Raw genomic sequence first — 6687 nt, forward strand, 5'->3', positions numbered from 1 at the left:
GAAGAGAAGACTCCCTGGAAAAGACCCTGATGTTGGGAAAGATGGAGGGCACAAGAAGAAGGGGACGACAGAGGACGAGATGGGTGGACAGTGTTCTCCAAGATACCAGCATGAGTTTGACCAAACTGCAGGAGGCAGTAGAAGACAGGAGTACCTGGCGTGCTCTGGTCCATGGGGTCACAAAGAGTCGGACACAACTAAACGACTAAACAACAAGAATGACAAAGGGGAAAATAAAGAGGTGAGCACTTGAAAGCATTTTTACAAGATGGAGGAGGCACCCTCAGATGCCCTCACAATGCTTGGGGATAGGGATAGGGACTTCACTCGAGACCTGTTTGCACTCACCCACACACAGCCAAGGGCCTGATTTCGGGGTATTGCAGATGGACTTTGGACAACATAATCAAATGCCATGTAGGAAAGGTAAGCAGTAGGAGACAATGACTCGGGGCTCCAGAGTGAGAGCCATGATAGCTCATCCAGAAGATCTGAAGGGCAAGGAATGAATACACCAGCACTTCAGATCAATAGGAACCTTGCTAGTGAGAGTGAGTTTTAGCAATTAGTATTTCTACCCATTACAAATCATTTGAAACAATGATTGATCAAAGTAGTTTTCCTTTGAAATCCCAAACTCAGGGCATCATCTCCTTGCAGGAATCTGGGTGCATTGCTGTGTTGTTGAGCTTGGATTCAAAACAGAAGAATTGCATTTGAATCAGGCTATACTGGACCCCCACCTCCATTTCACAACCCTTCCCGCCCTCCACTGAGAAAGCACTGTACATTTTTCTGCTGCTTTCTTGGACGAAGAGAGAGAAATACTGTGAACTTTGCGGGTTCCTTTTATAAGAAACACAAGGCAGTCTTTGCCAACCCTCGTGCCCTCCTGATGCTTTGCACTACAACTACTATCGACACCAGCACCCAATTTTGAAAATGGTCACAAAATTTCAGCAAAGCCTTACTTTTGACTAGCTAAATGCTTACTCCTATTTAAGGCTAGTGTTTTAAAACTTGCAGCACTCCAGGGAACTCTTCCTCCAATGGTAACTTTGCCTAGAAATATTGCAAGGGATTTAGGGTTTTGGGCAGCCTACACAGTTCACTTGGAGGATGATCAGGCCTCACTTTTGCTGTGTGAATTGGGAAGGCATCTAAGAGCATGCTCAGTATTCCATTGCAGCTGCACATTTTAGGACAGTTGTGGGGGATCTGCCTTTCAGATAAGCTTATCTACCATTACCATCTTCTCACTGGAGGAGCCCTTGATCAGCTTCAAAGAAAGACCAGGCTCATTGATCTGGGGGCAGGGGACAGATACAAAGAAGATAAAGGGCACACCTTTGTTGTTGTTGTGTGCTCTAAATGTATGACTTCGCCTTACTTTAAAAGATGGTAAGCTAGGCCTCCTGTAATTGGGGGTCCTGCTGCTCATTCTGCTGGGCTCATTTCCTGGACTGCTGTCCTGAAGTCCTGCACTGAGCACATCACTGGGATAGGCATCTAATCGACATCATTGCTAATCAGGCAGGACGATTAGGACTGAGATCCCAAAGAAATAAGAAGTGCAGGAATCTGGTCTTCTCAGGTCCCATCTTATATTTACTACATTATATCCCACCTTTCCTCCATGGAATTAAAGGTATCATATAGGGTTCCCTCACACACAACCCTCATTTTATCATCACAACAACCCTGTGAGATGGGTTAAGCTGGGAAACAGACTAAGCTTCATGACTAAGTGTTGATTTGAAGTAAGGCCTTTGTGGTCCTTGTCAAAAACTCCAAGCAATGCACCCTACTGGCTCCAGCTCTTAAGTGCAACAAAATGTCTTATTCCCCTCCCCAATTAATAAAACCTAATTTGTAAAAGCCCTTCTGCTAGTGCGTGCTCACCTTGACTGAATTAAGGACACCACTCCGCATTGTTATTCCATCATTGTATTCCACCATTGAACTCAAAAGCTCTAACATGGCCAAGAAAAATGTAGGGGGGGAGTTTGCTTCTCCCATCTCCATTCCTTCTGCCCTCCACAGGTTAGTCTTGGCAGACGGTAGTAGATATAAATAAATGCAAATCCCCAGGAGTGTACATCGCCAGTGGTTTCAATACTGCCAAGCTCCAGAGGTTCAAAGTTTAATGCAAAAGTATGAAGCGAACACAATTTATTCTAAATTGCTTCACTTGATCTTGTGACCCGGGAGAATTATCGCTCATGAAGACCCTGGATCAGTAACAGTCAAAGGCAAATGGGCAAAACTTAGCAATGGCAGAAAGAGGTAATGTCTTTTTCGTCTCCCCTTTGTTTATGTAGCTCCTCTCAGAAAGATTGCCCTGGATTTCAGTGAACCTGATGCTCAGCTAGCAAATAACAGAAGAGCTCTCAACAATCCACATGTTGAACTTCAAAGAGGTATTTCACCACTGGGAAGGAAATTACAGAACTGTGAGGAGGGATGAATGAAACAACTTTCATCTGGCCCAAGTCCCTTGCACACAAGTATACCATTTCATCCTGCAAGGACATTGTACACAGGGGAAAAAATGGCTGACCCCATTAGGACATGAGAGCAGCCATCTTTTTCTTTGTACAATTACCCAGGGAAGGGGTGACATGTCATAACGTTCCACTTACTTTTTAATCAAAAGTTTTGAACAAGTGTGGCAAGCACCATGCTTTTTAGCTGCTGCAAGCAAATAGAAATGTTTTTTAAAGCAAGAGAAAATAAAGATCCAAAGGAGCCCTTGTACTGCCTCATGAAAAACAAGCAAACGTAAGTTGGAGTGAACTGCGTTTGGAAAGGTTTGTACGCATGTTATTTAAATGCAGACTGAGGAAACTCATTCCAGATTATGGAGCACACCAAAATCTTCCCCCATCCCTAGCTGTGATCAGGGCCAACCCTACCATTACTCAGAGTGAGATGACTGCCTCAGGTAGCAAATCCTCTGGGACCTGGAGCGGGCGGAGCTGTGTTTTTCACACCATCTGACCTGCTCCCAGTAAGCGAGTCTGCTAGTCTGCTCTGGTGCAAAGATAGTGCTACGTGTGTACAGACTAGCCTTGTGTAAAACAATTTCCTGTGTTCAGGTTGTAGCACATGTTAATTTGGTATGTTTAGGATTTTGAGTGCTCTCTGTAAATGTGCATTTTGTAAGTAATGCTGGGAATCATTTTGTTTTTGACAACTAGGAAGCCATTTCCACTAGACATAATCATATTTATTTATTACGGACCCAGAATGCATTAGAGAATACAGGGCTCTCATCCTAATGATATGGAAATTTACTGTCCCCAAACTAGAGAAAATAGCCTTGTTTCTATTCTTTACAGTAGCACTTATCCTGAGATGAGCATGGGAGAGAGAGTTGAGGTAAAGCCCACAAATGTGAGGAATGGGGAAAGTTGACATGGAACATTTTTTAACAGACTGGCTTTCAAAAACTGTTGTCGGGATCTGTTCCAGGGATATCTTCTTCTTCTTTTCCATGTGTAGCAAAACTAGACAAGGTGTGTTTGAGGCTGATTAATTGTCAGCAATGGTTACCTGTCAGAGGCTGACAAAGAACTTGTATAAAAATAAACCCAACCTGCCACAATGCTAGACTGAGAAAAAAAAGGAAAAAAAGGAACAGTAGACGTAATTGTATGGCATATGAACTGGTAGTTGTCTAATGCTTCTGCCATTTTTATTTACTTTTTAAAAAGTGGGTTTTTTGTTTGTATATAGCTTTTACAGAAAGGAAAACTGCTATTTCAGTAAGAACTGAGAGCCATAGAGGATTCATATTATCAATTCATTTTGCATTGACGGTTAGCCTTTGTAACAATAACACTCATCCAGAACGGACATATTCTGAAGCACCAGATATGATATATACTCTACCTGCGCCAAGGATGGGAAACCTGGACTGCAACCCCCAATATCCCTAGCCAGTTTAGCCACTGGCCAGGGATGGTGCAGGTTGTATCCCAGCAATATCTGAGGAGTCAAAGAGCTTCCTCATCTATGCTCTGCTAGGTTTCCCCACTCCCAAGGCCTCTGAGTGCCTCACCTGCAGCAAAGCAGCATATGATGGTTTCCAGCTTGGTTGATGTGTAGAAGGATAAAACAGGAATTTGCTGCATTTAGGTATCCCACCATATGATGATGTGATGTAGATTTGCATGCTGAGGTCCCCAAAACACCCCTACCCCAATAACTCACACATCACACATAATTTTTGTTTAAGGTTTTTGGCATCATTTTGGCCACAACTTTATTAAAATACAAATTGTGAGTGGTTGCTTAGGAATTGGTTATGACTAGCTGTCCCCCCCCCCCCCGCCTTGGGGGACAGCACTGACTCTCGGATTCCAGCGAGAGCCAGTGTGGAGGAACAAGATCAGGGATAACTGGAGCTGCGACACAGACCCTCAGCTTCTCCCCGCATGCTCCCAGGAGCTTACGCGGCCCAAACCCGATTCCAGGGGTTTGGACGAGAGGATGGTAAGCCCCTGAATTCCTTTAACGGAATTCCCATGCAGCAGTAGCATTGGAGGGGCAGGCACAGCCCATCCATACCCCTCCACCAACCAATTTAAACCAATGCCTAACCGCCAACCTTACAAGTTGTGACGATTTGCTACGCAGTAGGCAAAAATCAATTGGCACACACTAATCAGCCAAAAGGAAAAATTCCTACCAGGGACTTCCGGGTTAGCGCCATCGGCGAATGACGGAGTTCCTCCAAGTGGAGGAACTGGCTCCGTGGAAACTGGGTCTTCCCGCCGCGGCGAAGGTGGGGACCCGCTAGAAATCCCAGGTGGAGGAAGCCTGGGAACGTGGGGTTCAGCAGAGCACCAGGAGTGCCTCCCCTACTCACGGGGAACCCCATTTTGGGGCTCCGGAGCGAAGTAGGGTGAGCGGCGCGATGCTGCGAACTGATTGCTACTTTCACGGAGGGAAGCCGCATAGCCATTGCCGGAGAGCGCTGACTTTTTCCTGTCGACAATTGGACTCTAAACAAGTACCCGTGAGTAGAAACGGAAAATTGGATCAAGAAACATCCTAATTTGGCACCGAAGTGGGAAGGTTCAAAACAGGAAGTCTGCCTTCCACTTTTTGTAAAACAGACTGAAGCAAAAACCTTGTAAGCTAATAGCCTGGAAAGTTGTTTTGTAAAGGTCGAAATTTCCTTCATTTATAACCACTAAAACCCCCTTAGAAGCAGGAGAAAAGGGGGGGGGAATTTGACTGTTTAAGCCTGCAGGAGAGGGAGTAAAGAAAAATAAGTTTCCACCGTCTCAAACCTGGTAACAGGGGTCAGAGACAGAAATTGTTGGAGGCGTCCATTGACTGTGAATGGAACATTTTGACAGATAGCTAAAAAAGAGAAACAAACTGATTCCAATGTTGCCTTTTGCATTCTAAAGAAACAAAATATTTGAAAATTGAAAGTAACTTTCTTTTGTTGGATATGCTTTAAAAAGACGGACACAAATAGAAATTGTCTCCTCTAGAGGGAGCTTGTCAAATTGTTGCTGCAGTTTACTTGGGGACTTCACAGCTGCGAGATTAAGATCGTGGAAACAGACTGCGACCTTGAATAAAAATGTGTTTGGAAGAAGTCTTGGTGCTTGCTTTTTGCAAGACAAGTGCTTTGTTGGAGCAGCTGCATGAGGAGATGGATTTGATGAATGAGAAGTTGGATTTGATGACTGTTGTAGTCAGGGAATGTGGACAAACAGGGAATATTGACACAGAAATCATACAGGGACCAACTGAGGAAACTGGTTCGACTGGGCAAATGCAAGGGCAGATGATAATGGAGGAGGTTGCGATTGTACCTCAAGCAATACAAATGGAGAGATACGAGGCCCTGCAGGAGCATAAGCCGCTGTTTTGGAAGATTGAATTTGGAATGGGCCAGAGGGAGTCTGGAGCTGAGGAGGATCTTAACTTTGGAGGGACTTGGAAATATGCTGTTAAATATTTTTTGGATTATATTGATGACTGTGGGGAGTGGGACTGTGGGGAATGGGCTGGTCTGATGAGGGGAGATGGAGATAATTATGGGCTGAAATCCCCCAGAGACCTACTCCTCAATGAGTATAAACAACAAGAAGAAGATCTGCAGAAGGGGCATGGAAGATGTTTAAGAGCCTCAGACATAAGACTACCAGGTTGATGGACTAGATGGAATGGACAGTAAGGACTGACATAACCCGAGACCAGGAAGAAGGGACGTTGGATGAAAATTGGAAGAGTTTATAAAGAATTTTTTTTATTTTGGGAACTAGTGTAAAATTAATGAATATTAAGGAAAATGTTGGAATGAAACTGTCTGGCTTTAGTAGAAATAATATAAGGACTTATGTATAAATAAGCATTAAGTTTTAAGGTATTTTACGGTAAGATAAGGTAAAAATTGAAAAAGATGGAAAGAAATAATGGAAAGGATTTGCTGAAATTGCTAATTGAATAAGAATACAAAAAAGGAGGTGTGAGGAGGTCAGGGAAACAAGTAAATGAAAGACAAGACATGGAAAGATTGAAATGTTTTTAATTGTTTTTATTTTTCTGTACTTTGTATTTATTTATTTATTTTTATTTTTCACTTCTGTAACGTTTTTGAAACTTTAATAAATATATATATTTTTTAAAAGGAAAAATTCCTACCAGGCCCCCGCACCAATG

The sequence above is a fragment of the Podarcis erhardii genome (genome assembly GCF_964252035.2).
Source record: "Podarcis erhardii genome assembly, chromosome: 16".
Taxonomy (NCBI): domain Eukaryota; kingdom Metazoa; phylum Chordata; class Lepidosauria; order Squamata; family Lacertidae; genus Podarcis; species Podarcis erhardii.